This window comes from Apteryx rowi, unplaced genomic scaffold (genome assembly GCF_003343035.1).
Source record: "Apteryx rowi isolate R43461 unplaced genomic scaffold, aptRow1 scaffold_46, whole genome shotgun sequence".
In the NCBI taxonomy this organism is placed as follows: Eukaryota; Metazoa; Chordata; class Aves; order Apterygiformes; family Apterygidae; genus Apteryx; species Apteryx rowi.
The window spans coordinates 2,033,233-2,059,282 of record NW_020450716.1 but is presented as its reverse complement, the minus strand read 5'-3'; the positions used below and the strand labels follow the sequence as shown (position 1 = coordinate 2,059,282).

The window sequence follows — 26,050 nt, the reverse complement described above, 5'->3', positions numbered from 1 at the left end:
GCCCCGGCTGCCGCGCGCCGGCGCGGGCACTGCTGCTTGCCTTGCTCGGACTCGCCTTTTTTAGTTGTTATTATTACTGTTTTTTATTTATGCCTCGCCGGGCGGGTTTCGTGGGTGCCGTTCTGGCAGCTGCGGTTTTGTGGGTAGAGAAAAGCGGGGCAATGCGGCAGGGGGAGCGCCCCGGCTCGTGTGCACTGGCCCGGTGATAGCACGGCCCTCGCCGTCACAAGGCAGCCATCCCTCCCGGAGGGAGCTGTGCCCCGGCCGCCTGTGTCCTCCGGGGGACCTCGGCCGTGGGCTGGAAGGGATGGCTTGTGCGGCCGCGGTAGCGGGTTTCCCTTTACCTCGTTAAATAACGATTATTCCTGCTGCCTCCGTCCTCTTTGCTCCCTGCTCCCTCGACACATACAGTCCGCCCTGGTGCGAAGGGAAGGAGGAATGCCATCCCTTATGGCTTGAAAAGGACACACCACCAATTGAACAAGGGAATGTTGTTAAGGCTTCAGGAAAAGGAAACCGGTACATGGTCGTTTTCTTGTCCCTTCATTTCTGTTTGCCTTGGATTAGCAGACAACTTTATAGATAATATTTCCTAGAGGCATCTTTTGTTCTGATTCAGCTGCTCCTCTATACTGAAAGAAATGCTGTTTCTGCTTTTAGGAAACATTATTTCCTGTGAACTCTGCCTTTCAGTGGGGTGTGGATATCGTGATAGGGAAAACGCTTCCATAGATTGTTAGAGAGTATTGTTTAGTAAATACATYTTGGTAGCAAAATAACTAGCATTCCAGATGTGATAGTGTGGTACTCATTAAAGCAAGAATCAGTCTGTTTTCTGCTGCCACTTTCCCTCCTCCTCCGCTATTTGTAAAGTATACTTTTTGTTTAGAACTTGTACTGCAACATATATTTAAGGTAGTGGCTGCATATTTTAACAGAATATTTGAAGTAAACATATGAGTGCATGCATTCTTTACCCAAATCAAAAAGCTAAGCTGTGTATTTAGGTACTGATGACTCTGGAAAGTGTTAGATTTTGCAATGTTATTCCACACTCAGTCTTAAACAACCTTTCTTTATTTTGCCTTTTTTTTTTTTCCTTCCTCATTACCAATAACTTCCTTTGAATATGTCCTGGTGAAGTTTTTACACAGTATAGTTTTTAACATACCAATGAATTGAGTAATCAATTCTTCTTTCCATTTTAAAATCCTCACACTGCATCTTCAAAGTCCTGGTAAGGGACTGAGGTATGGAAGGAGGAGTCTTATATGTCAGCTGYATTCAGAATTGCAAGTACAGAAGTGAAGGCTGTATTTGCTTGTGGATGATGATGAGGTGTACTGATTGCATATAGAAATACAGGTAAAACAGTTGCATTACTTTTGTTAACTTATATTTTAAGATGTGCTGTCATGTAGGTTTAGGCATGCATGTAAGTCAAAGCAGCTCTGGCCCTTTTAGCTTGTGTGTTTAGTACTTGTATGCTGTCACTGATTTTGGCAGCTTTACAGGGGTCATGTTTCGTACAGATGAACTGTTTCTGAACAGTTTCTCCAGTGTGTTAGGCTCGAACTCCATTTAAGCTGGGCAGGCCATGCTTTCCACTTGCTGCTTCAGAAACCGCATTTAATTCTTTCAGTTCTAATGTTCCGTCTATAATATCCCACTGTTTTTAATTCCAGATAAGATCCTTTTCAGAGTAGCTGTATTTCTTGAGAGTTCTCCTTTATGACCTGGTTCAGTGGAATAACTACTAAGATGTAGTAGAGTAAGAACTGGTATCTCAAAATAAACCGATGATCTGCTCTGCCTGTTCTGTCACTGCTGTTAGCTGTTTGGTGGAAAGTCTGCATACCCTTTCCTTAATATTTCTAATCAAGCAATTAGGTTATATTTGGATTCAAGAAAGATGTATCTAGCGGTTAAATCATTCTAAATGATGATGTTGAATAGCTTTTTCTGGTCTATCTTTATACTTTAATCACAAATTGTGATTTTAGTTTTCAGTAGGATAACGCTAGGGGAAATAGGAATATTAGAGTTCTGTTTGTAGAATAAAGAGAAAAATAAAAAAGTTGAGCAAAATGTCAGTAACAGCCTGAAGAAATCTGAGGAGATCATCATGGACAATTGTCAACTGTGAACATTGTTTATGCTGTCTTTAGTAATAGACAGAGTAGAATAAATCATAAGCACAAAGATTTGTTTGTTGTATGTGTTTCAGTTGGGGGTGTCTCACTGGTTGACCTAGTTGGAACTAAAGAGATGAGAAAATTTTTACCATAAAACATAGTTGCTTTTGACACTGTTGTCTGCTAAAAACTTTGAATGCTTATTGCATTTGATAACTTGAAAAGGTCCCTACACAGTAAGCTGTTTTTCTTTTTCCTTGCACAGTGTGACATTGGGTGGTATGGTAGACAATTAGAAGTCTGGGCTAATGCGAGTGATATATTACTTGTATACTTAAAACTTGGGTATGAAGTGCCAAAACTTCTGTATGATATGTGCCAAAAGTAGTTACCTTCCCTTTAAAAGTACACTTTCTAAAATAAAAAAGGAATACAAGATTCCACTGATTTTTGGGTGACACTTATTACTCTAGCTATGTCAAAATGCTTGATATTTTAATTATAGATTGCATATTCATAATTGAATTTGCCACTCAAAATCCTTCATACAACAAAACAAGAAACTACATAGTTTTGGAGTGTGCATGTAGATGGCTAGTTAATCAGCTCTCTAGATAGCTATGTGTGTGGAAGGGGTAGAGGTGGTCAGGTTTTTAATAAAAGTATGCACTGTATATATAGGAGAGATTAGTTATGCGTGATTGTTAATCACTGATCTTAAAGACTCTTCAATTCAAATGGGAATTTGCCTACCTAGCTCAGTGTATCAGAGGAATAACTTCTTGGCCGGAACAGAAAATGACTGGACATGAAATAATTTTCTGTGGGAAGAGTGAAGAGGGTTATCCTATGTCTTTCTCTAAAATAAAGGTTTATTTTTCTGTTACTTCTGATATGTTTTTATGCCTTCTAGCTGCCTTACTGTGGGAAAAATTCTGCTCTTGAATCTCTGCAGCAGTTTTCTTAACTTGGGTAGTTTTTGTCTTTACTACCTGCCTTGAACATGATAGGTAACCTGCTCTGTAGATCTGAGAGCTCGCATATATGAAGGGGAAAAATCTCCACTCTGAAAACCTATTTAGAAGCCATTGTGAACCCCCTTTCAAGGGGAACTCTTCACTGAAGAGCAGCATCTCCTTGTGGGATGTTTAATGTGGGATTTGAAAATTTTGAGAGATCCTTGTAACTGTTCTAAGCAGTCTGTCTTGTATTTTTTTTATTATTATTAGGGGTTGCTTAATAATGTTAGCAGAGTAATAATAATGATTGTCTTCCTGGTATAAAGAAGCACAAGAATGAGAAGAGTTTTTTAATTAAAGATCTGCCATGAGCTCCCTGTGTGACCTTGGCAGCGTCACTCAATTTTACTGAATGACTCTAAAAAGGGCATGATTCTTCTCAGTCTCCAGAGGTCTCTTCCAACCTCAACCATTCTGTGATTCTGTGATTCTTGGATGTTGTGTGCAGTTTAGAGTGTCCTAACAACATTATGACTAGATGATAAAACAAAACAAAAATAAGTGAGTAATTTTTGCATTTTTATGACATTCTCTTCATTGTGATCAATAAAAATGCAGAAAAACTAAATGAAATGGTGCATATTCAGTTTGGTTTTCTCTTCTGAAATTTATTAAGCATGCTTATATTTAATATTTTTCTTTTTCATGTATTGTTTCTAAAATAATTGAATTAATTAGTATTAGTGTCATTTTAGTGGTTGTCTTCCCTTTTCTCTGTAAAGTCAACTTGTTATCAGACAAGTGCGCATTAAATGCATGTTTAGAATTTTGAAATGAACATGTTACTAATGGCCTAAAACTTAAATCCCTGATATATATTTCTCTTTTGCAATAGTTCCCAATCCCACCCCGCTTCCCTTTGTGGTTGTGTGTGTCCACAGGAAATTCATGTTTACCACAGTTTTGACAGTTGAAGTCAAAATACTATTGAGTTACATGAGTAGGGTTCTGTGTGATGGCTATACTTGAAAATCATGGATTTGAAAGTATGTTACCTCATGGTTCTCAGTACTAATATTTTATGTCAAGCAAGCTCTGATAATACTATTAAAATAACTTTATCAAAGACCTACTGAGTCAGAAGTCAAGGTTTCCATTTGTATTTTGATGTCTAGCTGCTTCTAATTTTCATGGGGATTCATTACCTAAACATCTTTTTTATTCCCAAAGATCACTAGTTTACTGTAAACGGCTGGACAGTAGTTAATCTTTGCATCATCTCAAGGTACAGTTTTATGGGCTCCATATCAATGTACAATTTGAAGGTAATAGTTATTAATATTTCTTAAAAATACACAGAACACCTGAGTTTAAATCTGGGGCTCCTCAAAGAATATTTATGGAGAGCCACCTAAAATGGTAAGGTCTTCACCGGAGTGAACTCCTTTGTAGCATAGTGTCTTCTATGCTTTCATACATAACTGTAAGTAATATTGCAACAATTAATTGTACCTGTAAAATCATTCATGAGTTACACCCACATTTCTTAAAGAGAGAAGCAGGCAATTTCTGCATCAGTGTTTTGGTTGGTGTTATATTTTGTATATGTTTTTACTGAGCAGTATGCTAGGGATAACTAAATCACCTTCATTTTATTAACCACCCACAGATATCTTGAATTTTTAAGACTTTCAGGACTAAAATAATCTGCTTTAAATTTAAAGCTGTATATTAGAAGGCTTACTGAAGGTACTGAGTGACAACTAATGCAGAGCACAGATTTCTCTTTTTTCAAATCTGGCAGCAGGAATTTCTGTACTGATAACTTTATTAGGGTTTGAAGACCACCACTGTATTAGCTTCCCAGCAGGCAGCTGTCATCTACTTTTGCCCTTGCTCTGTGATCAGTGATCTGTAGAACTACATTAAGATTTTGAGTTAAAGACTGTATGCTAACTTTTGAATAAGATAGTAATTGTTTTAAGCAATCAGTTACAGTTTTGCAACATTTTAAAAAGTAATTAGTTTGTCAATAAATGTAACAGATGTGCAAATCAAATTGTTGCATTTTTTTCTGTAATTCTGCAGGCCAGCTAAGAACCGATCATATCTATGTTGGAGTTGCATTGGATAAGTAAGAACTCATACTCATTTTTGATAGGATTTTAAGTCTCTCAGTGTGAGTATCCAAAAACAGTATATAAGAAAACTATTAAAATGATGTCTAGCTGTGTGCTTAAGAAAGCAACCACACATCTCAAAACAAAAAAAATGTTTCTATTGTCAGTACATCATAGTTCTTTAATGTGCATTTTGCCAAATATACATCTACCTTTTTGTTAGGTGCCCTACCAGTTGAACTGTAAAGGAGAAATCAAATACTGAATACTGGGAAGCTAATCCTGTGTGTCTGTTCAGAATAGAACAGTCTTGGGTGCTCATTTAGCTGGAGAAGCTGTGCAAAGTCAGCTGCATATATAACTTTCAAAGGTCAAAGCCAGTTTATGCAGGGACACTCACAGACACTTATCAATGATGCCTATTTTCATATTATATTAAAACTGAATCCCTATAGCTATGTTTTGGAAACTTAGTGCTTTTATATTAAGTGTTCATATAACTGATCTGAAGACTCTGAAGATACAATCAAGTTAAGTTTGTATTTTGGGGGGTTACCATTTCTATATTAAAAAGAAGCCTTTTATTGTAAGTAACTGTAAAAATAAATTTTTCATGTACTCCGTTGTGGCTATATATTATGATTTGAGGTTCACAAGCACAACAATATGGACTGTCCAGTAACCTGATTGTAAAGTACCATTTTAATATATTTAAAAATATATTTTTTAACAAGTCATGGCAGGACCAGTGAAAATTTACATTTTTTTCTTTTTGGCCAATCCTGCAGTGAAAGAAGATAAAGACTGAGAAGATCTGTTCAGCTGCCCAGTTCTAGTTATGTTACACTATGTTTAGACATTAGCTTCACATTGTTAATCCCTGATCCTGCAAGCTGTTCTGTATGAACGTGTGCTTGCAGCCATACAAAGCTGACCATTGATGAGGATCTGTCACAGTACATAGATGCACATGTGAAGAGTTCCTTGCAGGCAAGGCCTTCAGCCCTCTACAGGTTCTGTACAATTTTCTGTGTTTATGGTGAGGAGGTTTAGACAGAAATTCAGTTGCCTGCTTTTGTTTTGAGGAAGGAACTTCAGTAGGATCCACTGGAGAAATTTGCCCCCCTCTCCATTTCATGTTTCTAACACTGCTACTCTCTGCAGGAAAGAGGCTCTTAAAATTGCTCATACTGCATGCCTGAATTTTTTCTAGTCTTAGTTTTTTCTTTTAATTTTTTCACACGTTGGCAGATTTCTAGGTCTGACGAACTTTCAGGTGTATTCTTGCACCTGTAAGTTAAATGGGGATTTATAAGGTACTGTAATTTTGGATGAAGAGTTGCAAAGAGTAAATTCTGAAAAATGGTATTTTTCAGCTAAACTATAGTTCTCTATAATAAAAGTACATGTTTTATTTTCACAGAGCAGTTCATATACATATAGGAGGTGACTGTATATTGTAGGATTGTAGCAAGTTTTTTGTGGACTAAAGAAGAGCAACAGTATGATTTAAGTAGAAAAGAGGTAAGCTGACATCCAGTTTGGTTTTCACTGTGGAGGTTCGATTAACTTCAATAAGTCTTCAGAGTATTTTGAGGAAGTAAGATTCTTTCTTCCTTACAGAGAACGATCATGAACTAAAACTGCCAGCTTCAGAGTTGTATTTTGTAATAAAATGCCAGTAATCTAATCTTGTATCAAAACCAAAGGGGATGGTGCAATAGTTTTATTTCTGGGAATAGAAATAATGGCTTTTTTTGAATCACATGTGAATCCCAGTTGGACGAACTTCATTCTCTGTTTTTTTCTGAGGTGGACAGATAGACTTCTGTGGTACTTGGGTGTGTGTTTTTTGTTTTTTGTTTTTTCTTATTATTTGTATGGGCATCCAGCATAATTGGCTTTTTAAATAGCAGTTCTCTAACCTGGTCCTTTAGTGCATCTACTGCCAATGCTACTGCAATGATTGCTTTTCTAACTTAGTGCTTTCACCAGTCAACATTGTTTTTTACCTGTTCTTTTTTCTTTTTCATCTGTATTTCTTTACTTTTATTGTCCCATGTATCTTGGTATTATCTGAAGGCTGACAGGTGTCCTTTCCCATCTAAACTTTGTACTTTTTGAAGCATTTTTATATGCTTTCCCTCACACTTGGCAGCAGTTTCCTCCTGTGGAGATCCTCCTTCAGTGCCTAATATATGTTATGTACTTTTCTGGCACCAGTATGCCTTCTTGTTTTGCCCCTCAGGATTCTGTCCATGCATTGCTTCTTAGCTTAGATCTGTTTCTTTATTTTTGTGTAGAAGAAGAAGAAGGTCCCATATAATGACTGACTTTCTTAGATACTACTTAAAATGCAAAGATCTTACCTTGTTAGGTACTTTTAACGTATTCAGGAAAGAAAAGGCTGCAGTTCTTTAATTTCTCTTTTGAAACCTTATAGGGCAACTGGTTGATCTTTTAAATGTACTTTTTGATGAAATTAAAGAAAATTAAATAGCATACTCTGAAATTTCTCCCAGATCTTCTGTTGATGTCCATAAGAGCCAATCTGAACGAGGAAAGATTGTGTGAAGTAAACTACTGGAAATAGATTGTAGAGCTATCTGAAATACTTTTAAAATATTCTCATGGAGAAGCATTCCACTTTAATACCTCTGTTCTTCAACGTGTGTGTTTGAATTGCAAAACAGGTAGCATAATTAACAACAAAGAGAAGAAGGAAGGGTTTTTTTGTTGTCATGAAGTAGTGTGGAAATAAGTTGTGCAGGTATTCAAGCAAATACTACATTTAGAAAAAAGACATGTAACAAGCCCCCCCCCACACACACTTCTTTTCCAATTGTTCTGTATGGTTGTTTCTTCTTTTTCCATTTCTAGTTTGTAAAACTTAGATTCAGAAAACAGTCCAAAACATAACAGTGTTAAGATATATTTTCACATGGCAAGGCTGTCTAAAAAATTGATGGCCAGAGATCATGGATTTTGGAGATGTTTAATGACAGTTTGAAAGCATCCATTATCCTACTTAGATACTTCTGCATGTTCTGTTTGTCCTTACTTACTGTACTTAAAACCAAAGTGAGTATAGTATTATGCTTATAAAAGAACAAACAGCAACCTAGTATGACACATAATACACTGATTTTGAGAAATATGTTAGAAGCAAAGTGTGCCTGATAGTGTTTTGCTGGCGAATGGTATAGCTTCAAGAAGGTGTTGGCAACCTGAAGGATAACATGGGCAAGGGAAGAAGACAAATGCAATTTCATTTTTTTTATGTGGTGCAGTACTTAGCTAGATGTAATGTTGGAATTATTGGTAAGCTTTGACTATGAGGTCAAGCCTCCTCATGATGAGGAGTCAGTGGCTTAGTTTGCGTTTGTGTCTTAGTGTTGAAAACCCCTATTTGCTAAGATCCCTTCATATGCCACTAGTGGTACTAAGTGAGTGATCTAGGAATTCCACAGGAAACGTCTTCAGTTGACACAGAACTCAAATAGTTGGTTCAAAGTGGTACTACCTTCTGTTCTTTCCACTGTAATTGGTTAGTTTGTAAGCTAGTAATTGAGAAATAAAAATTTCAGCCTCTTTATAAAACACTGGTACACCTTATCAATGCCTGATGGCTAGGCATTTGAGATGAGGGAGTGTTAGGGAGCGACTCTTCCATCTACGCTCTTTGGACTCTTCTCAATAATCTGTCTCCAGCCTCCCTTGTGTGTTCTATTTTCCAAAAATAATAGTTTTTTTTAAATATTTTTTCCTGTCCTTTTTATCTGAATATTCTTCATGATGAAAGCATCAGAATCTTTTATTTTTTGCAATTGCTTCACATTTGTGCACTTCGGATATGCTGTCTGGGAGTCTTCAGCAATCCAGTTGTTCTTCCTGGCTGGCTAATGCTGTTGCTTGCTGAGATCTTGTGCTGACTCCTTCCTAGCCACTCTGATTCATGTCTTTAAAGAATGCTTAGAGTCCAGCATAAAATAAATGTCAGTATTTACATCTAGCTGAGTTGAAGTTCGTGCTTTTATCATCTCTGAAACAGGCCTGCTGATATGAATTGGCCAGGGATGTTATCCATGCTCAGACCTGACTTACAACCACAGTTCTTATCAGAATAATCTGAATGGAGTTGAGGCTTGTGTAGCAGTTTCACTTTAGCAGTGTTATGCTTTTTTGATTAGTCAGTCATCCTTTTTGCACAATCAGAAACTAGGGATGAACCTTAAATCATCTGGCTCTGCAAAATAATTGGAATCCACTCTTCTGAAACAGAAATATGAAATACTCTAGGCTCAGTGCTGACTTTAGCACGTCAAATACAGCAAAGAATTGATTCCTTAAATGTGTCCCAAAGGTACATTTGGTGCTACTGTTTAAACTTGACATTTAAATCTGACAGGATTGCTTAGAAGTTATGCTGTCCATAGATGAGGCAAGCAAAATAAGGCTTTTTTGTAGGGAGGGGAAAAAAAAAGGGTCTTTCTGAGTAAAGTGCTCTTACATGACTCCAGACTGCTGACAAACACTATTATATGACTTTTTTAAAAATAGATCAATTATTTGTATTAAATAGTTTGGTGAGTATAACCCAATGAGTTTAAACTGCTTTTATTTCAAAGCAAATTACAAATGAAAACATGAGTACTTATGTAACAACACCAAAGTATCCCTAAGTAAAGCTGTCTTCTAAATAAATAAAATATGCCTGCATGAACTTATTTGACGTGTTCTACAAACTTACATAACAGCTTGATACTTTGGTGCCCCTACCTATTCTTGCTTTCCCTGCCTTGCTTTCCCTGCCTAAGTTTTATTTTATTCTCTTTGTAATACCTAAGACTTTTTGAGGGATATTAATGGGGAAGATCCTGGTGAAGACTGTGGACTCATTAGTGGTATCATTTGTATGGGCAGTTAAATGGGATTTAATAGCTAATTCTTCATTAGAAACTTGTAGTCCAGAACAAAGTCATAGTCTTTCACATACTGTATGAATAGGAAAGAAATAAAGAAATTTTAGGTTAATAAAAGCCTGTGTCTGTGTGTGTACAGGATATCTGACTAACATTCTTAGTATCAGATAGTCTTCGTGTCCTCAGATGGACCCCAGATAAGAACTGCTAGTGTTGTGGGAGAACAATAGAAAAGCTGGAACATGTCTGATGAAACCTTTCTTTAAAAAAAAAAAAAAAAGGCAGATGAAGACAAGCCTTTTCCACATGAACATCATCTGATGCTAGTGTCTAACACTTCATTTAAAGACAGTCTTTATACAGCAGTAACCAAATTTAATGTGGTGTGGTATATTTGAGTCTTTATGCATCACCGTTTGTTTCTGCTGTTGCTTGTTTCTTTGTCACACTGCAGCAGAAATACTTAGGTTGCAGCATTAGAATTCAGAATTTCATGGCCAGGTAAGAAACTGGGAAGATCTGGGCTGGTTTTACTCTGCTGCTTGTGTCATGATGCAGGCTTTGGATTTCTTATTGAGGAAGGAGGAGAAGTGTAGGACTAAAAAGAGTAGAAATACGTAGAATTGTGTTTTTTCTTAGCCTTACCATGTACTGGGAGGTTAGGATAAGAGAAATGGAGCTTTGACCCTTCAGTGGTCTATACTAGTGCCTCTTACTAGTTGTTGGTTTGAGGAATTGAACGTGATCCAGAGATGACATTAGCTGAAATCTCAGCAGCTGTGACTGTAGTTTTTTCAGCTGGTAGTTGTTTCTGCATAGTTGGTAGGCCCCATTGATAGTTGAATAATAAATCTTCTGCCTATTTTTTTTTATTTTGCTTTTTGTTTTGTTTTTCTTTTTTCCATGGGATTTTCAGGACTTTGTATAAGTAAGAGGGAGGGTTCTTCCCCCTCCCTAACTGGAGGTAGTTTTGGTAGGTGATAAGATTTCTGTGACCAGAAATCACATGAAGTTGGAGAAATCATTTTGCCTTTTTCTGCTATGCATGCTTCAAACAGGAAAACCATAGCTCCAAGGAAAATGGGATTCCCTGCCAAAGTTGCTTAATTCCTAGAGTTTCTGGAATTTAATTGTTATGGCAGTGCCAAGTTCCTGGATTTCCTGGATTACCTTTATCTGATCCTGAATTCAACCACTTGGGGTTTGTTAGGAAAAGTAACCTACAGGCTAGTTGGGGCAGGGAAACAATTGCATTAAAATAGCTTTCCTGAGTGTACCTAGGGTTGCTGACTTAGTAATCTTTGAAACTAAAATAGGGCATTCTGATTAGGAAGTGCAAAACAGTGCACAGAACTTAGGACTAGTCCTTAGTCCTCTTACTGAAAACAAACAAAAAACCCTACAAGCATTATGAATCCAGAATGCTGACATAGCTAAACTTTTTGTGTTGAAATGAAACCTAGGAAGCCTGCATATTGAAATTCTTGTGAAACTTGACTTCCTTCTCTGTGGAGGTTTACTGTGCTTTATTATCCTTTCCCAGGTTCAGAAAACATATATATTTAATTGAATCCTCCAGAGAGAACAATGSATGTGATTACTCTCCACTCGTGGTACTTTATAGCTAGAGTGATTTTAAAAAAGATGGAAAATATAAGAAAGCAGGTGGCAGAAGGCTACAAATAATGGAGATAGACCAGTCTGCAGGTTTCCAAACTTAGTTTGCTTTGATTATCATTTTTAAAGGTGGCAGCAGCAGTCATTTCTAGGTCTGTACCAGGCCATCCACAAGGGGAAGCTCTTGGCTTTTCTGGCAACCCTCAGGTATCATTCTGAAGTAGCTTAGATGTTTATGACAAGCCATGCTTTATAGTTGGAGAAAAGAGGTGGAGAAACACTAGGCTAAAGTAACTACAYTGGAGGAAAAATGGGAGCCTGTCTTAACTAAGATATTTTAAATGTTTACCTGTTGAGTTCAGTTGTTATCCCTGTACTATATTATGAAACAAGATTAAAATAGTCCACCAATATCTCCATCTTGTATTAGGTTGGCTTCGTCTCTCATTAAAGGTTAAAGACTTTATTCTGGGAAGACTGAAATAGAAGCAAAACTTCATTGCAATAAATGGAAAAGAGAGAGAGATTACCTAGTTAGTTGGCTTCCACCTTTCTTTTGATTTGTAGACTGCTAAAAGTCTTCTATGGGGGTTGCATACTTGGGACAACATGTATAAACCTAATACTAGGCTTGATTTTTCTTAATTATTTTTGCAAGGTACCTAAAGTTTCCTTTGTCTTTTATACAAGCTAAGGGAACGCATTCTGCATTATTCTGATGGTCTCTGATTCTAAATGTGCTGAGAAAATTGCTATAGCTGATGTGCTTGTAGGCATACAGTAGAGTGGTTGCACCTTATTACAGATATGTACCTCAGAAGGCATATAGCGGGAACAGTTACATCTTAACACAGATGATCAAATTACTGCCTTATTCTGAGAGCTTAAAAAATAAATTACATCCATGGGCAGCTACCATTGTGGAGTTGACATGTGTTTACGTGAAAGTGCCTATTTCTAGATCTCCAGAAGACTCCTTCATAGACTCTATAAGTGACATGGAAGTATTAGTAAAATGGATCTGTTGGTGAGGTGGTGTTAGAGTAACCAGTGTGAAAGAAGTCTCACAGAAGTACTATTCCAGAGGAGGGGCTTCTTGAGTGATATATCTGTCCTTGCTAAGTAATAGAAGCTTGCATTCCTAGGATCTGTGTTTTTGTATGTTCACCTATTCCTTAGTATCTGACTTATTTTAAATTGCCTTAGTTTTGTAATGACCTCAGAATTGCACTGTATCTTGAATTGCAGAGGCTAACATACTTTTCTCTTCCCACTAGGAACAGGCTAAATGTGTTGGGAAAGTACTTGGCAGTTGTATTCAGTTCATTCTGTTTGAAAAATATCTCAGCAGCTGGTTGCTATAGAATCGTTATATCTCTTCCAGATTTTAATGTTTAGTGGGTTGGATACAGTGGGGAGGTTATTGGCAAGGTAATTGAAAAATGTGTTAGGTTCTTTCTCTCTTGGGGTGGTGCTGGCTTACTGCCTCTTTGTAGGACTTCTTTATTACTGTTTTTCAATGGCTTGCATGCGCAGTGCTGTTGATGGATGCTGTGACCTTTGGCATTGTGTTTCGGGTTACTCATATTTTTGGCCAGGCTGTAGCATTTTAATGTTATGGCTCATCTTGTCTTACATCTTTGTATATCAGTTCAACTGGTATGCCAGTCTAGAGATACGCGTTTCAAAAATAAGGTTGAACTGAGTTTCCGTTATAAGTCTGCAACACTTAACTTTGTACTAAAACCAGTAACAAAATAATATCTGTTTTGTAAATGTTAGATATCACTTGGAACAACTATGGTTCTCCCCAAGTTGATTTTTTTGCATAGTGCTCAGTTCACAAATGATTCAGGCATATTGATGGGGCTTGATAATCTGGAAAGGTTGTCTTCCAAGGCAGACCAAATCTTCTGTCACGGAGAGAATATTTTCCCAGGTCCAATTAAATTGCCAATACATAGTCATCTAGAGGATCAAATCTTAAGGATTTGTATATGTAATCAAAGCTATTTTTATTTTTCAGAAATAAATCAGCCTGAAGCATAGGTTATTGGCAGGATAGTCCATGCACTTTGTCTTCATCCCTTCAGTATTTCTTGAGAATGGCCTTCTCTCTAGGCTTGAGAAGTCTCTCAGAAGCAGCTTTCACGTGTACTGGTCTAATGTCTGTGTATTGCTTGCATGTTCAGGCAGGTATATGTTTAGTTCTTTGTCTTGACATCCTACATGTTTTAGTTTAGAAACAGTCCAAGAGGTTTCCTGACTGTCAGTAATAAAATGAAATACCCAGAAAGAGCTGTGGAGGACTACCCAAACTTCAAAGTAGGTTGATATAAGGGAACAGTTGAGTACAACAGGAAACCTGCTTATTTCTCTGTTTGCATAGCCTGATGTTGGATACAGCTGTCATTTCTAGCTTTAGCTCTTGACACACCAATCGGAGTTTCAGGCAAGTTTGTCTCTCTCTTCCACTGCTGTTGCTACACAGTAGGCTTCTTCTTAGTATTTCCCAACAAGTAAATAATACACATTGTCCTGAGGTATTACATTTTCTTCTTAGTCTAATATGTTGCATTGTTACCCAGATCCTTTGCCTCCATTTCAACTTGATTCTCCACTTGGTACCTTCAGCTCTCTGAGGATTTTAACACTCTGTGCTTTGACAGTGTACTGGCTGCTGGCAATCAGATTTCTTGAGGCCTTTGTTAGGATTTCATTTCTGGGCTGTTAAACCAACAGGAACTTTTCAGAAGGCTAAAGTAAAGATCGCAGAGTTGGAAGCTGCTGATTTTTCTACAGGGCCTAATTCAAAATTCTGTTTCTCTTTTGTTCATATCTTGAATGAACTAGAGGCACCTTTTTTTGTCTCCAAGTATTCCAAATCTCAGCTGTACAGGCAAAGATTAAATGAACCACAGAGAAATGTATATCTGGGATACTTGTAGTATTCTCTCAGTTGCCATCATGTGTTTAGAATTTAAGAACATGTAGTCAAAATACTTAGTGAGATTTTTCAGCAGCTCTTAAAGTAAGAACATAACTGCTGCCATATAGTAGAACTCCTGAAGCTCAATACAGTTGTCACTGACATCGTTCATTGGAGAATTAAAAAAAAAAAAAGTGCACGTAAATGGCGTATTCAGTCTGGGATGTCAGTGACACATCTCTTGGCAATGCTTGCTGACAGGCTTTATTGGGGATTACTTGCTGCTTTTCTCTTTTTTTTTAAGCACATACACTGTTTTTTATTCCTGCATAATTTGGATTTTCCTGCGTAAGAGTTGCGCTAGAACAGCTGTACTTTTAAAGGGTACTTTAGTACTTAATATTCTGAAACTGTTAACAGCTGTATTTAAGCAGATGAGAACTGAAACATGTTCATGTAATTTTTTTTTTCTCTGTAGGTACTTTCTTGCTCCTTTATGTGAGAAAGTAAATTTGATTTGACTTACATATGTGATTTATGCAAGTGCTACTTTGGAAACCTGTGTGTCTTGATGTGCTAAAAGTGATAGAAAATAGTACTGTAGCTTTAGGAAAATTACTTATTGTCACTAGTATTTTTTGTCCCACATCTATTATAATTTACTGCTTCATGGGACCTGTTATGACTGTTCACAGCTTTGAAATTGAACATATCTAATAGAAAATACCATATGTCATACTTGGCATATTTCATGCCTCCACTGGTTAAATACCACTCAGATTCTTGATTAGGCATGTGTGCATTGTTCTGATGTCAAATGGTTGTTAAGTATTATTACCTTCCCAAAGGGGACAAGTTAATTTTGAGGCAAAAGTTCATGTTCTGCCCTCTGCAAGCAGTCAGCTCTTCTTTCCAGTAAGTTCATTTTTGCCTTTTGCTTTTCAGTAAATGCCATGTGTGTGTTTCAGGAGAGTTAAAAACTAAATTGTTGAGTTTTTGAGATCCAAGGCTCTTTCATGTGAGGGAGGTGGGTTTTTTTGTTGTTGTTGTTTTTTTTAAGTGCTTAAGTATATGCAGTTTTTGAATAACTGAAATATTGACAACTATCTTAAGCCAATTCTCCTACGGACAAGTGACTACAAGAAAATATTGCTTGCCATTTTAGGAGGTAACTGTAGCTCAAATGATTGGAGAAGGAGAAGAAGCTTCAAAATTCTCTCAGATTTCATTTTCAGGTCTTAACTCAGAAGGTAAATAATCAGAAATGTATTTTTAGACTCCAGTGTGTATTTTTAAAATCTTGTCAGTTGGCAGCACTTACAGTATGCTGGCTCTACTGAAGCCAGCCAGTGTGAGTTGAGAAATTACTTTGTGTAACTGCTGAATGCACTGCCAGTTATGCTAGTCTCTGCTCTTTGGAGCTTCCTTCACAGCTGTCCTCAAGCCTCTTTTGATGATGTCCCTGCTACAGAGCATGGCCTTCAAACTATCTTCTGTTTGAGTCACATGAGGCTCAATTTCCGAGGTAAATTTGCCCCTATTTTTAACATGCTGGGTTGAGTAATAAAGTAGTTCCGTTCCTGATTCGTGAGTGAAAGCGCCTTAAAAGTTGCACTGGCAACTGGAGGAATAGGTTGAATGAATGAAGACAGTAATCATTTTAGCTGTCAGGTTTTAAATTCATTACTGCAAGTGTGAACTATAAATTGTGCAAACTTGTATTCTTCCTCCTGTACTATAAATTGTAAAAAGTTTTCATATCTATTGTTCCCACATGAAGACATGTTATAATACTTGTCTGTAGCAGTAAATAAATATAGTCTGTGGTCTTAAACCATGGTTCCCTGCTATGTATTCCCCCAAGTATAAATATGTATACATAAACTTGATTTATGAGCTGCAAATGTGATCCCATTGACCAAGTGAAGTAGGTTCCTATTCTTCCAACAAAGAGGTTCCCCCTTTTCCAAGCAGTTTTTGATCTCTATGAATGTTATTTTATTGCTCTGTTAACATGAAGTGCCTGCTTAAATGACCAAAATGTGGAGAATCTTGAAAAACTGATGTTGCTTTCTTCGTATCTTTTAGAATAAATCCTATTCACAGGATTAGGATACTGCTTTCAATTTGTGAGAAGTGATAGCTGAGTCAAGTATAACGTATGTCTGCCACAGATACTGTGCTCTCTGGGCTGGAAACTGAATGACCTATGAGAACTACTTAGTCAGATTAGTAGATTACAGTCACCTAAACAGCTAGAAAAAATGAGAATCCTGTATGTAAAGTTCATTTTAGGACCAGCTCAAAAGTGGTCAACAAGAGTGCAACAAACTACCTTTAAAAAAAAAGCAGAATTTCTTAAATTCACTTTCTTATATTTGAGAAATATTAAAACTTAAGCAAAATGGAAAATGTTTTTTGCAACAGGGGAATTATATTTAGTAAAATATCTCCATTATGGTAGTGTACAGGTAGCATCCCTTCCATTACATGTAGTCAAATGTTCTTCCAATCTTAAAATATATTGTACACATATGTAGTATATGAGCTGTTTATTTTAAATCTTTGAGCTTTGGGTGCATACTTTATCTTAAACTTGAAAACAGGATAGAAAGGAAGAACTGTCTTGAGGTTCAGCGTAAGGACTAAACATACTTTTCTGGTTTAGGGAGGCACATCAGTATATTGGCCAGTATCAGTGTATGTCTTTCGTCTTACCCAACTTGAAACCTTAAAAGAAAGTAGTATGCTGAAGATGCACAAGTTTAACCAGCTTTTCAGGAAGCTGAGTTAGAACTGTTACCAAAGCACTGAAAATAAAAATCTGTAATTTCTTACTTTATTAGTGGTGGCAAGATTAAAAATGGAGAGAAGTTAGGTTGCTTCATAGTCTTTGTAATGATATAACCTAAACATTACAAATTCCTTGTTTAGTGTGATTATTTCTTCTTTTCTGTGTCTATAAATACAAATTTGTGCAGTCTCATGTTAGTGAAGATGTTCTATATTTCTTGATTTGAGCCCATGATTTCACTTGGTAACTGGTTAAATTGATACTAGAGGTGGCTTCTGTGTTTCATTCCTTGCAAATCTTGGCTTCATCCTACAGACGCTAACTTTCCTGACAGACACTAACTTTCAGTGAACCAAAGCAGTATCATGGCAGAAAACAGAAAACTACTTGGTGAGATGTAGTGCTGATGACTTCTGTAGAAACTTGTTTAAGGTTTGTGTGCCTTACAAGAGGTTTGGAGTTAAAGTAGAAGCAGGAAACTAGAAGTTGTCCTTCACTTCTTCCATGTCTGTGTCCTGCAAGAACTTTGTTCAGGGCTTCTGTTGTGAGGCAAGGTGAAAAAGAAAGGTCTTCATATCCAGATGACTCCTTTAAAACAAAAGCAAAAACAAAAAAACCCCTACTTAATCTCTAGGCAAGCCAGATCGTAGAACATAGTTCTATCTCCAGATCATTATATTGGGTCATCAGTGGATGATAGATGTGACATCATCTTCTGAATGTATTTGAGTGATCTCTTCACAAAAGTGTGAAACTTGGAGAGGCTAATCTTTGTAAGCTTTTATGCCAGTGTGCTGTAAGAGCTATGAGAATTTGTTGGAAGAATGGGATGAGCTGTATTTCAACTATGAGTTGGATGAACTTTAGGTCTGCAGTAGAATCATGCCCTTCCTGCGCTTCTATCACACTTGTCTTGCTTCGTTCTTTATTGGCACTCCTCTCTGTGCCCTTTTTTTACTACTCTCCTTACAAATCTCTTCATCTCTTCACTATTCATCTCTTCACTACTTTTTTTTTTTTTTTTTTTTTTTCCTCCCCTGCCCTACCTTTCTTGAGAAAATGAGGACACAGAGTTCAGGGTTTCTCTTCACAGTAGTCAACCTGCTGCCACCTCACAATTTTATTGAGTAAGGATTGTACTGTTACATGCCAGCAGAATTGTACTTGCATGTATAGCTGGGCACTGATTAATAGACAGCATGTTTAAAAACTTGCAAATGAGAGGGTTTCTAAGGAGTCCAGTAGGCTTGTTTTCATAGCTATCTTCATTTTCTGTTTGAGACAAACTCGAAAATCCTTTTTTTTTGTAGATCTATTATGTTGTGAAATGAGTGTTTTACAACAACTTTTCAATTTGATTTCTTCCTAGCTGAAGACAGCCCCACAACCTTAATGCGACTTGCAAGGCATTTTACTAAGTACTGAAAAACAGATGACTTCTGAAATATCCAAATGGGAGAAATTTGTAATCTACAGTGAATAAACCTAACCATACTGCATATTTGTAACCTGCAGTAAATAAAGCATTAGCACTAACAATAATGTTAATGTTCTTAGCCTCTTTAATGAAAGGAATTTTTATCCTGGAAAGAGGTATTAAAACATTTCAATCCAGCGAAATCACTCTTTTCAGTATTAACTGTACAGACTTTGTCATGTACAAAATAACCATAACAAAGTAGCCTGCTTTCCAGATCAAGAATGAAAAATGCCAGTTAGTGCATATACTGCCCTCTCCCTTTAACATCTCCATTCTTAGGAGAAGACATGTTGTCAGCTAAAGAATGTTTATGTACTAACAGTGAGTACGTCTTCTCTAACTGCTTGATATATGTATCCTTTTTTTTAAGTGTCTTGTCTTAGGTATCTACTGATTTTTAAGTTTTGTGTGTGCGTGTCCTGGTTCTCTCATGCATAGGCTTGAAATAATTCCCCGCCCTTGGCAGAAATGCAGACGGTTTGTAGCCTGGAACTTTGTGGCACTATGTTTGAATGATCCCATTGCTCCCTAACTGCTCAGAGGATAGAAAGTGCTACTGTGGGATAGTGTCTCCAACATCCAGCTTGTTTTGACAAAAACTGAAATCTGTCTGTTCTTCCAATAAATACTTGCTTCCACCTCTGAGACTTCTTTTTGTAGTGAGGAAAACCTTAAGTAACTTCGTTCAATGCGTGTTTTGAGGGAGTCTGAGTTGCATAGATACTTGTACCTCTGCTCTAGTGAAAAATATGGAAAGCTTTAACTTTTTATGTCATGTAATAATTTTCTTTGCCTTTAAACTTTTGACTACCCCTGTTAATATATTCAGTAAGATGATATCTGTGCTTGTATCTTAACATTTGAATAATCTTTGACCCCTACCAAGGATTGAAACTTTTGGCTTTTTTTTTTGTAGGCTTTTTTTGGGGGGGGGTGGGGGAGATGCAGGAGACTGATTTATGTGGAACTGATGGAATGCTTACTTGTGATCTTCTCAAAGGGAAACCTTTACTATTTCATCTTGCAAAACATTTTTTCTTGCCCTTACCCTATTGCATGTAACAATTGCCTAGCCTTATGGATACATTTGAAATGGTTTTGCTCTTTTATGAAGAGCTTCTGTGCACCTTGAAGGGGAATAGGTATCCTTGCTCAACCAAGCAAATAGGAAAAAGAAGTTTATTTTGAGTTAATACCCTGCCTTATGCAGTTGGGCCCTTTTTCTTTCAGTTCATTAGCGAGTTCTTAAACATATTTTAAATAGGAGACATTACCACTAGCAATACAGTTCTTAACACATTTGATTTCTTGTTTAAGCTTTATGCAGCTTATGTGTACCTGGCAATGTAGGAGAAGCCTTTTTCTTCCAATATGTAATGTTGTCTGATAAGCAACCTTTCCAGTATAAGGTCATACCTTAATTTTACAAATGCCCAAGGGTCTGTGCTGCTTTGAGAATCTGTTTAACACTATGCGAAAAACAGCACAGGAAGTTTTTGTATCTGTTCATCCAACACTTGCATTTTTTTCTTAATAAAGCTGCTATTTAAAGTGCTGTTTTGTCTTTTCATTGTCTGCTAGGTCTTTGGAAGCATTTTTATGTTAAATGGTATATTACTATCCTTAGGTAGCATCAGATTGGAAGAACACCTCCCCCCCCCCAGAAGTGTCCTGCTTATGTATCCAAGAGCATACCATGCTTTAGTTGAGCTGGTTTTAAAAGAAAGTATTTCACTTTTTGTAAAGCTGAGAACCATTGATCCTACTCATAGCAAGGAAGGAGTTCCAGATCTTAGAACAAAGAGGAAAATATTCTGTTCTAAATAAATTAAATGGTCTGCTGCTTAAAAGAAATGAAGCTTCAGTAACTCATTCCTTGGATAGGTTGATAGCTTCAGACTCCAGTATATTCTCTGTATTCACTTGGGAAATATTATTTGTATTGTTTTATAGCTGAAGTTCTCTAAATATTCTGCTAGAGGTGCCTGTCTCCAGGTGCTCCTCAGTCTGAGAGAGACTAAAGAGAATTATTGAATCCTGTGTAACATGTGCTGCTTATTGTGTAGGCGTCATACTTGAAGTAGAAAAGAGGCACTATCCTCTTCTTTAGTGTTTTTTAAACCCCGTTTGTCAGTTTCCTTGACTAAAACGTAGCCTTGGTAATTTATTCACTCTGTTACCTTTTCAGAGTACTTTGGCTGAACCCTTCTAAAGCCTATTGTGTGCCAGATGAGTAGAAGCCAAAATTTGGTAATCTTTGTGAGAGGCAGTTGACAAATACTTTTATTCAACAATTGCAATTAATTTTATAATTCAGAACAGTTTTTGCTGTTCATGCTTGTTATAATTCTGTGTCATCTCATATATAGCCTTTTATATAGGCTTTTAATATTTCCTAAAGGGTCGGGATTATCTACAGACAAAATACTGGTTTCTTTATAGTTAGTGTTCAGCAGTGTAACTGTTTACACTGATCCTTGTAAAAAGGATTTAACCTTATTGTTTTATGGTAAGTGATTGTGCACTCTGTTGTAGATATATAGCAATATATACACATGTATAGAATATATATATAGTTTGTGCTATATATAAAATAAAAAGCTATAAAATAATATATATAAATAATATTGCTTTTCATGAAGTCAAAATGGTCAGATAACTGTGGTGAATGCTGTTCTTACAGCTTTGGAGACAGGACTGTATGTGTATGTTGGTTGCATAAGGCTGAAGATTTGCTGATCTGTTCTGCATCCGTAGTTTTATAGGACAATAAAACCTTTTAGCTCGGTATGATATTTCTTTTTACCAGCTCTTGAGAACTTTAAGTGCTTGCTTAGTCCCTACAACCCTACAACAGCAGTTATAACTTTTTACAACATATTTCTGTGCCCCCTTTCTCTGGGAAGCTCTCTTATGGAAGAAGAAGATCACTGGAAATAGTTAGGAAAGCATACTACCCTCTCTAGGGTTTGGTTTGCTGCCTGCTTTATTCTTGCCCCAGAGAACAAGCTTTTCTCAGAACATTCTGCTCAGTACTGTTGGGCAATTCACTGATAACTGATTTCCCTTTTTGCTTTTCGAAAACAAAAAAAGAAGAGCAAGTCTTTGCTATTCACCTTCATTGGTTTTGGGGTCTCTTCTGTCTGTTAACCTGCTAATTTGTCTATTTTATTTCATTAATGCTACTTTGAATTACTGGGAGGGATGATGTTGGCAGTTAGCAAATGAAAAGGGGGAAGAGAGGTTTGGAGTAACCTGGGAACTGTCTTTAATGTATGGCCCTATCAGAATTTTAAAATTAAACAAAGGGAAAAGAGTAGAATACATTCTTGTATTTTAGGGTGGTGTTCTACTCTAAGGTTGCAAGTTTAGTGTTTTGTGTAAGTACTGTAAAATCCACATGTTCTTTTAAGACTTGCTGTGTTTGAAATAAAAATCAGACTTCAGATGCAGCTAAGAACAAACATAAAAGCTTGACAGGTTTCAAAACATCCTGATTCTCCATGATCTTTATATGCACTTATGGCCCTGATGCTTTTAACTGATCTTTTCTGTCTGGTACTAGACTTTAAGCAGGGTACTTCCAGTTCCACTGGGGAGACAGGCTTTCGGCAAGGTGCAGAAAGGTTACTTAAGAGCTCAGTGGATGCTTCTGACCTGCTTTGCTCAGATGTTCAGGGCRGGTTCAAGGAATGCTTATGTGTTTTTGCAAGGTCTCTTTCTGAGAATTTTGCCCTGGGATTGATGTTCTTAAATTGACATTACCAAGGAAATCAATATGATTAATTAGAAGAAAAAAATGAAGGACTACGCCATTGAGAATGACTGCCGTCCACCTCTGTCTGAACAACAGAATCAAGTGTGACCAGAAGAAAGGCAAAAAACAGCAATATTTGCCTCCAGGACATAATACATGTTTGCTCCTCATCTGAAAGTGCTCCTAATGTCTTCCAAAAGAGTTAGGGAGGTAGAGATATGAAGAGATTCAGAGCAGAAGGCACATGGGTGTGGGATGTTGGCTACTTCAGCCAATAGCTATGTGGGTTGACCCAACTAGTGAGATGCAGATATGCTCTGGTAGACACTGAATAACTCTCACTAATACAGCACTGTTTTGAAAACCTTTTGTTGTGCCTTCTCTCATATCACCAACTCTAGCCCATCTCTGATCTAGTAGGTCTTTTTATCTTATGGTTTGGCACGGGGTGGGGGAATGGGAATGGACACATAGATCCTGAACTTTCTCAGCCTACATTTATGCTGACTCCAGGAACTGAGAAGGAACAGCAGGCTTTTCCTTCCTGCTTACTGTTCCCCCAGTATAACTGTCGCTTTGAGGCAGAGATGGAGAAAGTCAGTGTGAATGGAGAACGTCAGCCTATTCTTAGAATGATACTCTAACACACAAATAACATAAAAGCTAGCACCTAGATGTTACAGAGCACCCAGACTTTGCCGGACTACCTGTGCTTTCCTTTGGCTAAGGCTGGACTCCAGACTTTGGCTACTTTACCTTTTCTTCTGAGTATAACTTCTAAGACAGGGCCATTGCTTAATGATCACTGACCCATGGAGACTGCCAGATATATATGTCACCATAGTTACAGTATACATAGTAGGGAGATACCTATGTACTACTGTTAAAACAACAGTTCTGAAATAAAGCAGAACTCTCTCATTTTATGTTATGTAAATAGCAGAACCAATCTGCTTTAGCTGATTCTGTTACCATTCAGTATAACTGTAAACCAGTACTGGCAGTTGAGGTAACTGCTAAAGTTCATGTTTGTGAAACAAAATAGATGTGGAAGGTCTAAGAAAACACAATGGCTTCATATGTAGCAGTTATGTCATGCATTTCCTTGTCCTCCTTACTGAATTTTCTTGAAGTTAATGCCAGGCTAGTATTAAGACTATCTTGTAGGTGTGGCATGTATTCCTAACTTAATTCTTATCTTTTAGATTTTTTTCAGTACAGCAGGCATGTTTTGAAAGGGGAGAAGTCAGAACTTGATGACTGTAATTCTGTTAATGAAACTTTTTAACATAAAAAAATAAAAAGAAAGCAACTTATTACACCTCCGTAAAGACTACCAAAAAGAAAAATATAAAGTTGTGAATGCTAAGAAACTACAAAAAGCTCATTTTAAAAAGAAAAAAGTAAACCAGAATTCTTATCGTACAAGATCTGGTGGTTCAGAATGAAGTCAGCAAATGTTAAAGTGAAAATAAAACAAGATTTTTATTTTGCTTCTTAATAAGGATTTTAGAACCAATTGAGTGATGCAGTGGATTTTCCATCACTTCAAATCTTTTTAAATTAAAGTCAGTCATCTCTTTAAAAAGATACTGTAATTCAGTTGCAATTCATTCAATACTAGAATTATTGGATGAAATGCTGCCCCGATTAAAAAGAGCCCGTATATGTACAAGAGTAGAAAGCCATTCAATTTATGCTAGCTAGACTGCACGAATGATCTTATCATTGTGGCCTTTGCTCGCCTTCCTTCTGATACTAATTCCATTTGATTAAACTGGGAACACCTTAAGATAAAGACTTTTGGTTGGATACATATCCCTTACTATCCTGAAGTATTTTAACTGCAGTGCTTGGGAGCTATTTGAATACTGCTGGTAATATGTAGTAATCAACTTTTCTTATGTGGGTACAGAAGCAGGAAGTAATCATATTAGAAGATACCTGGTTCTTTAACATATCGTTTCCAACTTTATCATTTGGCTTCTGTGCTACTTGTAGTATCTATGTGCAAAATACATTCTGGTCATTGGCGATCAGACTGAATTAGGTTTCTGTTCCAAGTTACACTGTTAACTTTTACCTTGAAAAGGATGCTTTTCTCCCATAACTTCCTCAGCTTTAAAATGGGGATTATTGTTCCCATTCGCTTTGGAAGGATGGTATTAATGCTAATAAACAGTAGATAAAACAGTTTAAAACAGTAATAAACAGTTATATATTGACTCTAATGTATTTTTTTTTTATTTAAAGGACTAAATAATTTCTGGAGATTAAATCTCTGAAGAAATAGTCTTGTATGTTTGTTAAAGAGAAATTCTGAGTCCCTTGCTTACTGGTTAAATTAACAGTTATTATTATGAATGTGTACAGATCAGTTCCGGAAATGAGAAATACCTTCACCCAGTAGTGTGTGGGTTAATATAGCCTGGAAAACGGAGTAATGTTTCAATGAAAGACAAATTCTGGAAAAAAGCAAGCCAGCCATTATTCTTGATGGGGAAAAAAAAAAGAAGTCTAGTATCTGTGTTTTAAGAAAACTTGTCTGGGAATCTTGAAGAGCATAGGTCTAATTTGACCAAGAGTGTTCTTCATAACCTTTCTCTTGAAGTTTGACCCTGGGGTTCTGAAGTAAAAAAAAAAAGTGTTTTGGACAATGTTCCTTACACAGTATTTCAGCAAAAGGAGACAAAAATCTGATAGTTCCTGGAAGTAGTTGTGRAGGACCTCCCTACAAAAAAATTTAAAGGATCACTAAGTAAGATAAAGTGATAGTGCTATGGCAAGAGAATAAGCGGTGTTCTTAACTGCTTGCAAGTTTGTACATGCAAATATCATTCTTGTCCTTAGTTTGTGGCTTTCACCACAATTGTCAACATCAGGTTGATAAATGTCTCCATTTCTCATGTTCTTAGTAAGAAAGAAGTTTTTTTTAATGTTTGTCCCTTGAGCTGTCCTGAATACCGGAAAGGGAAGAATGCTTTGCTACTACACCTGTTGCTTGCTTGCTGGGTTTTTTAGTCTTTTTTTTTTTTTCCTTTGTGGTCAGCTTATCCTTTCTGCTTTCCATAGCAGAAGATAGATACTGTGAGTACAAAAGTGACCCTCTCAGCAGTTTGAACACTGCCACAGGAATCTGAAAAGCATTTGCAATGGTGACCAGCCTTGTTAAGTTCCTTCTGGTCCTTGGCAAAAAGTAAAAGAAACACTAGAAATTCTTACCATTTGTGAGGGTGTTTACAGTTAAAAAATATTCCTTGTAACTGTAAAGAGCTGAAACCCTGAAAAGTTTGGCTACAAATGGTAACTATATTAGTGATCTGATCTCCAAAGAGCA

At 36.9% G+C, this 26,050-nt stretch overlaps 1 protein-coding gene across 3 annotated transcripts in view; it reads left to right on the top strand.

The window, feature by feature from the left end:
* Positions 1-26,050, top strand: part of ITSN1 (intersectin 1) — a 143,349-nt gene that overhangs the window by 472 nt on the left and 116,827 nt on the right. The window lies entirely within an intron of this gene.